The sequence below is a fragment of the Vombatus ursinus genome, unplaced genomic scaffold, assembly GCF_900497805.2.
Source record: "Vombatus ursinus unplaced genomic scaffold, bare-nosed wombat genome assembly UNPS02011700.1, whole genome shotgun sequence".
NCBI classification, from domain to species: Eukaryota; Metazoa; Chordata; class Mammalia; order Diprotodontia; family Vombatidae; genus Vombatus; species Vombatus ursinus.
The window spans coordinates 2445822-2456821 of record NW_020951478.1 but is presented as its reverse complement, the minus strand read 5'-3'; the positions used below and the strand labels follow the sequence as shown (position 1 = coordinate 2456821).

Genomic DNA, 11000 nt, shown 5'->3' with positions numbered 1-11000 from the left:
ACCATTTATCAATTGGGGAATGACTTGTATTCTTTTAAATTTGACTCAGTTCTCTATATATTTTAGAAATGAGGCCCTTATCAGAGACAGTGGTTGTAAAAATTCTTTCCCAGTTTTCTACTTCCCTCTTCATCTTGGTTGCATTGGTTTTGTTTGTGTAAAAACTTTTCAATTTAATGTAATCAAAATTATCCATTTTGCATTTCATAATGTTCTCTATCTCTTGTTTGGTCATAAATGTTTCTGTTCTCCATAGATCTGAAAGGTAAACTATTCCTTGCTCTCCCAATTTTCTTAAAGTATCAGCCTTTATATCTAAATTGTGTACCCATTTTGACTTTATTTTGGTATATGGTGTAAGATTTTGGTCTATGCCTAGTTTCTGCCATGCTCTTTTCCAGTTTTCCCAGCAGTTTTTGTCAAATAGTGAGCTCTTATTCCAGAAGTTGGGGTCTTTGGGTTTATCAAATAGTAGATTACTGTAGTCATTGCCTACTGTGTCTTGCGTACCTAACCTATTGCACTGATTCACCACTCTATTTCTTAGCCAGTACCAAATAGTTTTGTTGATTGCTGCTTTATGATACAATTTAAGATCTGGTATGGCTAGGCCACCTTCCCCAGTATTTCTTTTCATTAGTTCCCTTGATATTCCTCAACTTTTTTTCTTCCAGATGAATCTTGTTATTATTTTTTCTAGCTCTATAAAGTATTTTTGGTAGTTTGATTGGTATGGCACTGAATAAGTAAATTAATTTAGGTAGAATTATCATTTTTAAAAATTATATTAGCTCAGCCTACTCATGAGTAACTTGTTTTCCCAATTATTTAGATTTGACTTTATTTGTGTGAAAAGTGTTTTGTAATTGTTTTCATATAGTTGCTGGGTTTTTTTCAGCAGGTAGACTTCTAAACATTTTATAATGTCTACAGTAAGTTTAAATGGAATTACCTTTCTATCTCTTGCTGTTGGATTTTATTGGTAATATATAGAAATGCCAATGATTTATGCAGGTTTTTTTGCAGCTTGTAACTTTGCTAAAGTTGTTTATTATTTCCAGGAGTTTTTTTTAATTGATTTTCTAGGATTTTCTAAGTATAGCATCGTATCTGAAAAAAATAATAGCTTTGTTTCTTCTTTGCCTATATACCTTCAATTTATTTTTCTTTTCTTACTGCTAAAGCTAATGTTTCTAGTATGATATTGAACACCAGTGGTGATGATGGACATCCTTGTTTCACCCTTGATTATTGGAAATGCTTCTAGCTTATACCCGTTACATATAATGGTTGCTGAAGGTTTTAGGTAGATGCTACTTGTCATTTTAAGGAAGATTCCATTTATTCCTATATCCTCTAGTGTTTTTAATAGGAATGAGTTTTGTCAAAATGAGTTTTTGTCAAAACCTTTTTCATTTTCTTCTATTTTTTGCATTCATTTGATTTTCTGACTGATTCTTGATGTCTCATAGTCATTTGCTTCCATTTGCCCAATTCTAATTATTAAGTAATTATTTTCTTCAGTTAATTCTTATACTTCCTTTTCCATTTGACTAATTATACTTTTAAGGGAGTTGTTTTCTTCAGTGTATTTTTCCATTTGGCCAATTATATTTTTCAGGAGTTGTTTTCTTCAATTTTTTTTGTGCATCCTTTTCCAAGTTGTTCAGTCTTTTTTCATGATTCTCCTGCATAACCCTCCCCACCCCAGTTTTTCTTCTACCTCTCTTGCTTGATTTTTAAAATCCTTTTTGAGATCTTCCAAGAGGACTTTTGGGTCTTGAGACCAATTCATATTCCTCTTTGAGGCTTCATATGTAGGCATTTTGACATTATTGTCCTCTTCTGAGTTTATGTTTAGATCATCCCTGTTGTTATAGTACTTATCTATTTTCATGACTTTTTGATTTTTTACTCATTTTAAAAAGTTGAGTTCTGCTCCTGGGGTAAAAGGGGCATTGTCCTAAGTTTCTTGTGCTGAAGGCCAGAGACCTGGTCACCCACTTTCTGTGCAGGGGCTTCAGATGTTGGGGGCTTGCCCTCTTTATTTAATGTCTTTGGAGTGCAGACCTAGTAGTAGCCCTCCTGGGTCAAAGAGTATACACAGGTTATTACCTATTGGAGAATAGTGCCAACTTGCTTTCCTAAATGGATAAATAAGTTACTAATTCCATCTGCAGTATATCCATCTGCTTATTCATCTCATAGCCCCTCCAGCATTAACATTTTCCTTGTTGAACACTTTGCCAATTTTATGGACAAGAGATGGAACCTCAGAAATACTTTGCAATTCTCTATTTAGTAGAGATTTGGAGTTTTTTTTTTTAACATGGCTGTTGATAGCTTGTATTTCTTCCCTTGAGAACTTCCTATTTAAATTTAATTTTAGTAATTGATTAATTAGAGAATGACTATTGTTCTTATAAATCTGAGTCATTTCCTTAAATATCTTGCAAATGAGACCTTTATCAGAGAAACTGATTGCAAAGTTATTTTTTTTTACCAGTTAATTGTTTGCTCCTAATCTAAGCTGCATTTTCTTTATGTAAAAATTGTAAACTTTATAGTTTACAACCCTGTAAATTTTATGTAATCAAACTTGTTCATTTTAACTTATTTGATTCTCTTTGTTATTTCTTTGGTCACAAACTCTTTCCCTATTCATAGATCTGAAAGGTATTTTTTTCTTTTTTTCTTTGAATTTATTTATGATGTGAACTCATATAGGCTGTTCCAAAAATCTTAATACAATTTTAAATTTAATAACTTCAAACTATAAACAAAATAAATAAAATAAATAAAAATTGAAAGGTTAACTATTTACATTTAAAATATTGATGTGTTTTTTATTACAATTTAACATAACCACCATCTTTGGCTATACATCACTTGTCATTTTTGAGCTTTGTAATAACTTTCATTAACTGTTGCTCAGGAACTGAATGATTTTGATGCATATGAGACAGTTTGTATGTGACCCCATGAGAAAAGAATCTAATGAAGATAGATCAGGGGATGGAGATCATCAAACAAAAAGACCTCCTCTACTGATCCACCATGTGAAAAAGTGTCATATAGAAACTACCACAAGCAATGCATAGTGACAAGTTGCCTCTTCTTGTTAAAATTAAAATAAAAAATGAATCCTTCAAAAATTAAGCGTAAAATAAATGTTAAGTAATTATGCTTTCAAATGATTTTTTTGTAAGTTTGTAGGATTTATCCTTTCAAAATCATTAAAGCTTAAAACTTCACTGAGACATTAAGGACGTGCTGTGTATGAGTTACATATCCATTTGGAGTTTATCTTGGCATATGGTATGAAGCATTAGTCTAAATTGAATTCTTGCCAGACTGTTTTCCAGTTTCCCCAGAAGTTTTTTTGTTTTTGTTTTTGTTTTTGAATAGTGAGTTCTTATCCCAGTAGCTGGGGCTTTTGGGTTTAGTAAATAATAGGTTAAACCTCGTTTTGGCTTCAGTGTGTTGTGTACCTAATATGTCCCACTGTTCTACCTCTATTTTTAAACCAGTACTGAATAATTTGATGACTACTGCTTTGTGGAATGGTTTCAAATCTGATAATTGTAGGCCTTCTTCCTCTCTTCCCACTTCACCCTTCTTCCTATATCCCTTGAAATTCTTGACTTTTTATTTCTCCATAGGAATTACATTATGATTTTACTGGTTCTAGAAATTATTCCTTTGGTAATTTGATTGGTCCTATAGAAGAATATTCATGGTTCTTCTGGATACTGTTCCACTCTAAGTTTTCCTCAAACGTAGTAAAACATCCATCAGGGAAATAAAAAACATTATAGCATCAGTGGATTCACACTGGCAATTATGTAGTGCTCAAAGAAGGCCGAATTTGCCTAGAAACATTTATTTCTGCGGAGACAGACAAAACATACAGAAAGCAAGGAGTATATTCCTCACTCCTATCTCTATTGGCTATGCTAGGGGTATATATTCTTTGGAGCATGCAATATATTAGGGACTATATGAGCTGTAGGACTGGTACAGGCACTATGACTGTATGCAGGAGGTATATATGTTGTGCCGTGTTGTAGGAGGGGGAGCCATTCCAGGCCATTGACAAAGAAGAATTTCCAATTAAAGAACAAAATCATTGATTTTGAACTGGAAGGGAATTTAGAGCTTTTTCACATGGGGAAACAGATTCATAGAGTTTAAGCAACTTGGGCAGGTTCTCACAGATAGCAGGCATCTGATGGAAGATTTGAACCTAGTTCTTCCCACTCCAGGTTCATTATGCTTTCCACCCCCTCACACTCTTGTTGTCTTTGTTGTGAATTATTTTGTCTGACTGCTTGTATCTAGAGAACAACTTTTTTTTAGAATGTTTGGTTTTAAACATAGAAAAAATAACCAAATGAAAATAAAAATGAAATGAAGAATATAAAACAAGATGAATTAAATTAACACTAATTTGTTTTGATGATACACACAGGTTTTATTCTCCTTTGCAGACACAACTGGAAACAGTTAGTGCTTTAGAAAAATACATAAGCAAACACAAATTTAAAAAAAAAAGTTGACTTTCAAGTAAAACTCCCCTAAGTTATGGGCAACATGGCAAGAAGTATAAATTCTTGGGAGATGAGAAGAATTTCCCAGTGAGAACATATCAAATAAAGATCATTGTGCCTTAAATGCTGATGTGTCAAAGTTGTTCAAAAGGTTTGTGTGTGTGTCTATGTGTGTGCAAAACCTTTTTAACTTAATGTAATCAAAATTATTCATTTTTACTTCCTATAATGCTCTTTTTTTCATCATAAATTCTTCCCTTATCCATGAATCTTTCCTTTTAGCCATTACAAGATGACTGGTACTTTTATAATATAATTTGAGGTCTGAGGTGCTATATTACTCCTCATCCCTATCTCTTTTCATTAATTCTCTTGATATTCTAGATCTTGCCTCTTTGCAATTTTCACTGTTTTTTTCCTGGTTCTGCCCCTTTGGAAATAGACGGAGCAAATGTAACACCTCTTTCATATAGCTAACATGTCACAAGTCTCTTCTCCATGCTAACCATTCTCAGACCCTTCTACTGATCCTCATTCAAATACTGATCGTTGTATTTTAAATGTTTTACATGTTTTCAATGTCCTTCTTAAATTGTGATGTCCCAAGCAGAACCCTGTACTCCAGATATGGTCTAACCAGCGTAAAACGTAAAGGGACTATTTCCTTCTCATTCTTGGAAGCTGAAAGATTACGTGATTGCTCAAATCCTAAAGTGGTATTCTGACTGAAGGACTTTTTATATTTGTTATTCATGTGGTTTTTCTCATAAGTATGACGAGCCTGATAAGGTGGATGCTCTGAAAGATATTTCCCCTCAATTGTTACCAAACTCTACACCATTTCTTTGATGATTAAATTATATGTTCCAAAGGAAGGCATGACCCCACACTCATCACATTTATAAGGTTTATCTCCAGGATGAATTATTTGATGTCCAGTAAACATCATGTGCCAAAAAAGGCATATGTATATTTATTACTCTTCTAAGCTTTTGATGAAATATGGTCCTCTGATGACCAGTAAGTCAATTTTTCAGATGGAAAGACTTCCTACATTGATAACATTTCTATGTTTCATATGATGCTGAGTAAAGTTTGTGCTCTGACAAAAGCCTTTCTCACATTAATTTCATTTTTATGGTTTCTTCATTATAAATTCTTTAATGTACAATAAGATGGGATCCCCAGTGGAAGGGCTTTTCACATTCATTACAATCTTAAGGCTTTTCTCCAGTATGAATTATCTGATGATCACAAAGCCCAGAGCTCATCCAAAAGCCCTTCCACATTATATTCACAGGTTTTCTATAAATTCTCTGATCAACTATAGTCCTAGACTACATCAAAAGGCTTTTTCCCATCCACCACATTCATAAAGTTTCTCTCTACTATGATATCTTTTATGTCCAATAATATGGAATCTCCTGCAAAAGATCTGCCCACATTCATTACATTCATAATGATTCTTTCCAGGATGAAATTTCTGGTGTAAAGTAAGCTGTCCACCAAGGCAAAAGGCTTTCCTACATTCATTACATTTAAAAAGTTTCTATCCTGTATGAATTCTCTGATGGACTGCAAGCAGAGACATCCACTGACAGGTCTTCCCACATTCATTCCATTCATAGAGTTTCTCTCCAGTACGGATTCTCTAGTGTGAAGTAAGCTGTAATTGCATATGGAAGAACTTTCCACGCTCCTTACATTCACAAGGCTTTCTCCAGTATGGAGTCTCTGGTGTACTGTAAGTTGTCCACTCAGGAGGAAGAGCTTCCCACATTCATTATATTCATAAGGTTTTTCTTTAGTGTGAATTCTCTGGTGTGCAATAAGCTGTGACATCATGAAGAAAGTCTTTCTTCATTCATTACATCCATAAGGTTTCTCTCCAGTATGAATTCTCTGGTGTACAATAAGCTATCCACTTAGAGGAAAGGCCTTCCCACATCTTTTGCATATGTAAGACTTTTTCTCCAATATGAATTCTTTGGTGTAGGGTAAGTTGTGAGCTCAGCCTGTATGTTTTCCCACATTTGTTGCATACAAAAGGTTTTGCTCCAGTATGGGTTCCCTAGTATAAAGTAAGCTATGACCTGAAGTGGAAGGCCTTTCCACATTCTTTACCTTCACAAGTTTTCTCTCCACTGTGGATCCCCTTATGCAGAATAAACTGTGAATTCCAGCAGAAGGCCTTACCACAGCCCTTACATTCGAAAGGTTTCTCTTCAGTATGATTTCTCTGGTGATGGGTAAGTTCTGTTGACCAAAGCAAAGTTTTCCCACATTCATTATAGTCATAAGGTTTCTCGTTAGTGTGTAATCTATGATTTTCCATAAGGTCTGAATGATTATTAAATGATTTTCCATTCTCATTATCCTCAGGAACAATCAATTGTGGAAAAAAAAAATGATTCGACACCAAAGCTTCTGCCATTCTTAGTACATTCATGGTTTTTCACTTTGCTGCACCACTTCCTCTGGGTGGTTTTTACTTCACTAGACTGTTTCTCCTTATGACTCTGTAGACTCTTTAAGTTGGTATCACATTCCCAGGCTTCTCTCAACTTTAAGACACAAGGACTGTCAACTCTGGGTTTTTCCCTGGAAGATTCTTCTATAAATAAGCCCAGTGCTGAGATTAACTCTTTGTTTTCAAGTCTAGTTTCCCAATCTGGCCCACTGCTTCTGGAGAAGACTTTCCTTGGTCTCCAGGCTACTTCCCCTTGCTCTAGCCAGTGGATCACATCTGGTTTGGATCCTGCAAGCCCCATGCAGACCAGGTTCCCATAGCTCTCCAGCATCACCTCCTAGTACAGCTCCCTCTGGGAATGGCCTAGGTGCCCACATTCCTCCCAGGTGAAGTCCATAGACACGTCCTGGAAGGTCACTGACTCCTGAAAGACCCAAGCCACATGCGCCTGCCCTAGGCCAACCCAGGAGGGGAGGACGGACTGGGGCTCTGAGAGGGCACATCCCCCTTCTCCATCCTTACCCTACCTGAGAAAGGGGGTGGAGCAGTACAGGGCTCAGGAGGCCCCAGGGTCAAATCTGGCCTCAGACATGTAGGAGCTGGAGGACTGCAGGCAGATCCATCTGCAAAATGGGGACCTGTTCAAAAGTTTTAAATGGTGAATGGTACCAAAATATGAGAGAGCTGAACAAAAAGCCAGGTTGTTCAGGATCAATGTCCTTAACTAAACATAACAGGAGCCAAAATGCCTCTCACTTGCCAGACTGAAATTTCTTTCAAAATTTTAGCAATAAAATTGGGAATTCAAATAGTACATGTTTTAATGTGATTTATATGACTAATTTAAGCATTTCAGGAGGAAATTCTATGGTCTCATCTGGAAAGTATAGAAATTGAGGTCTTTTCCCAGAATAGGACCCTCTTATTAAGTTCAATAATCAGTCAGTTAACTCCCTCTGTTACTTTAGTCTTTTGATGCATTTCTAACTGAATAAATTATGATACTGAGGGAGCTGTTCTTATTCTGACTTTTTTTTCATCTTGACTTCAAAATTGGTCCTTCATCTTTGCCCAGACTTCTGCCTCCATGATGGTTAGAGAAGTTGTAGGAAGGAGTGTGTGCTAAAGAGAGATCAGAGGTAATGGTTCTTTCTTTTAGCTTTCCTTTGCTTCTTTTGTATAATTTCTTATTCAGAGTAAGTCATCAGCAAAGGTGGCAATTCAATCCATGGGTTTTCTGAACCCTACAATTTGAATATTTATTATTGATCCTGGAGTATAATGTTTACTACTTATGTTGACTAAGCATGGAAAATTGGAGTGATTATTTGAGTTACAGGATAGAGAAAAAAGATGAGATAGGAAAGAGCCCAGCACTATGGATGTTGGGCAATCAATTAGGGAGGCAGCAGGTAAGACATATAAAATATTCTTCTAATAGTGATAGCTCAAATGAGATAATACATGTGAAGTTCCTTGAAAATTATGAAGAATAACATAAGCATAATATATATAATGCTTTGATCTGCATTCAAACTCCATAGTTGTTTCTCTGGATATGGTTTCCATCATGAGACTTTTGGAGATGTCTTAGATTTGCTTAGATTGCTGAGAAGAGCTGTCTATCAAATTTAGTCATTGCACAATGTGGCTGTTACTGTGTAAAACGTTCTCCTGGTTCTGCTCACTTCACTCAGCATCAGTCCATACATGTGTTTCCAGACTTTTCTGAAGTACTTTTGCTCATCATTTCTTACAGCACAATAGTATTCCATTACATTCATAACCAAATTTTGTTTAGCCATTCCCCAATTGATGGGCAGAAAGAGCTGCTATAAATATTTTTGTAAATGTGGGTTCTTTTCCCATTTTTATGATCTCTTTGGGATACAACCCTAGAAGTGCTATTGCCGGGTCAAAGGTTATGCACATTTTTATAGCCCTTTGGACATAGTTTCAAATTGCTCTCCAAAATGGTTGAATCATTTCACAACTCCATTAATAATGCATTAGTGTTCCAATTTTCCCACATCTTCTACAACATTTATCATTTTCCTGTTTTGTCATGTAAGCCAATCTGATGAGTGTGATGTGGTACCTCAGAGATGTTTTGATTTGCTTTTCTCTAATCAGTAATGATTTAGAGCATTTTTTATATGACTATAGTTTTAATTTCTTCATCTGAAAACTGTCTATTCATTTGACAGTCTTTTAAAAGTGATTTTACCTGTATAAATGTTTGAGGACGGTGAAGTAGAAAAGCAATAGATGACATAATACATGATCATAATTTCTCCTTGGCCTTACAGCCCCATGGAAACTCTGGCCCTCATAAATATTAAAAAAGGTTGTTTACCTGGAGGCAGTGGTTCCTCAGTGGATACAGCACTAGGCCTGTAGTCAAGAAGATCTGAGTTCAAATCTATCTTCTGATATTTACTAGATATATGACCCTGAGCAAGTCACTTAACCTTTGCCTCAGTTTCCTCAACTATAAGATGGGGATCATAATAGCACCTACCTAACAGGTTTGTTGTAAAGCCCAAATGAGACAATGTTTATAAAGAACTTAGTATAGTGTAGGGAAAATAGTAGTCATTTAATCAATGCTTATTCCTTTCTCCTCTCTATGGAACACAAACTCAGGTACATGGGCATAAGATTTGATAACATCTGTAAAGGACTTATATGCTGCAAGGCTATATTCATTTGAAATAAGTGCTCAAACATATGTTTGGCCTCAGTTATTCAGAAAATTGAGGAAAAAGTGGATTTTATATCTTGGATGATGAAATTTATTAAATGTTCCATTTAAATTCAATAGGTTCACAATAAGGGATAGATCACTTAAACAGAGGTGATTTATATTTGAAACTGTTGCAAAGAGTAACACATTTTTAGATTAGAAAATTCTTTATTGTTTATAAATCATGCCAGCAGCTTTTCCTTGAGAAAGTCAATGAGAGAGGGGAACAAAGTAAAAAAAGAAGCTAGAAAAATACTTATGAATCATTATCAGTTGATATTCTCGGTGACAAGGCATTAAAATATGACTTTGTTTTTTGTCTTTTCTACTATATGATCAAAAAGTTATAATCTTTTGAGATGTTTGGCAGTATAAGCTTTAAAGAATTAACTTTCACTTTAAGATAAAAGTGAGGGTTTTTTTTTAGTGGAACATTCTAATTAAGAGCAGAATATAAGAATTGGGGAACTTTTGAGAGCCAAGATGGCAGAGCAAGCAGTGAGTTGCTCTCACCCTCCATTGTTGACCTTGAAGAACCCAGAAAATACTGCCCCAGGAATAATCTTGGAAAAGTGGAGCCAGCAGAGAGATAGGGTGCAATAGTCTTTTGGCTCATGAGGCTGGAAGGATTGATGGGAGGTATCCCTCTTGCTATGGGTAAAGGGGACCCCTGCAGGGCAGGAGGTGTCCCAGCAAGCCAGCAGCAAGCCCAATCTCAGCAGACCAGTAGCAGATTCTGAGCCCTAGGGTTGTGGAACAAGCAAGTGCCAACACCAGGACACCCCCTCCCCACATGCCTTAGTAGAGTAAGGGAAACCAGCAGACACCAGCTGGGGAACCACCACTTGTGCTATCCACCACTAACTGAGCCTACTTATGCCCTAGCACAGACCTAGGTGAAAAGGTAACCTATAGTGGCTGGAAAAGCCCCATCCCTACCCCCCACCCCGAGAGCTTCAGTGTAACCTCAGGGAAATGCAGAAGGACCCCACCTGGCCTCAGCATACATCAGCCACCACCACCAGCTCCAGACCAGCACCAGGTAAACTACCAGGCCCCTACAGCCTCCAGCTGCCAGCACCTGAGGCCTCAGCACACAAAGCCAGTAGCCAGGCCCCTAACCCCCAGCACAAGAAGAATGGGACAGTGCCCCCTGTGCCCTAGAAGCAGAGATCAACTTCAAAAATCAACTTCAGAAGCAGGAAAAAGGCAAACACCATGAGCAAAAAGTAAC

General features: G+C 36.4%; 1 pseudogene; it reads right to left on the bottom strand.

The window, feature by feature from the left end:
- LOC114039219 overlaps positions 1-10561 on the bottom strand; it is an 18684-nt pseudogene extending 8123 nt beyond the window's left edge.
- Positions 10562-11000: the final 439 nt, after the last annotated feature.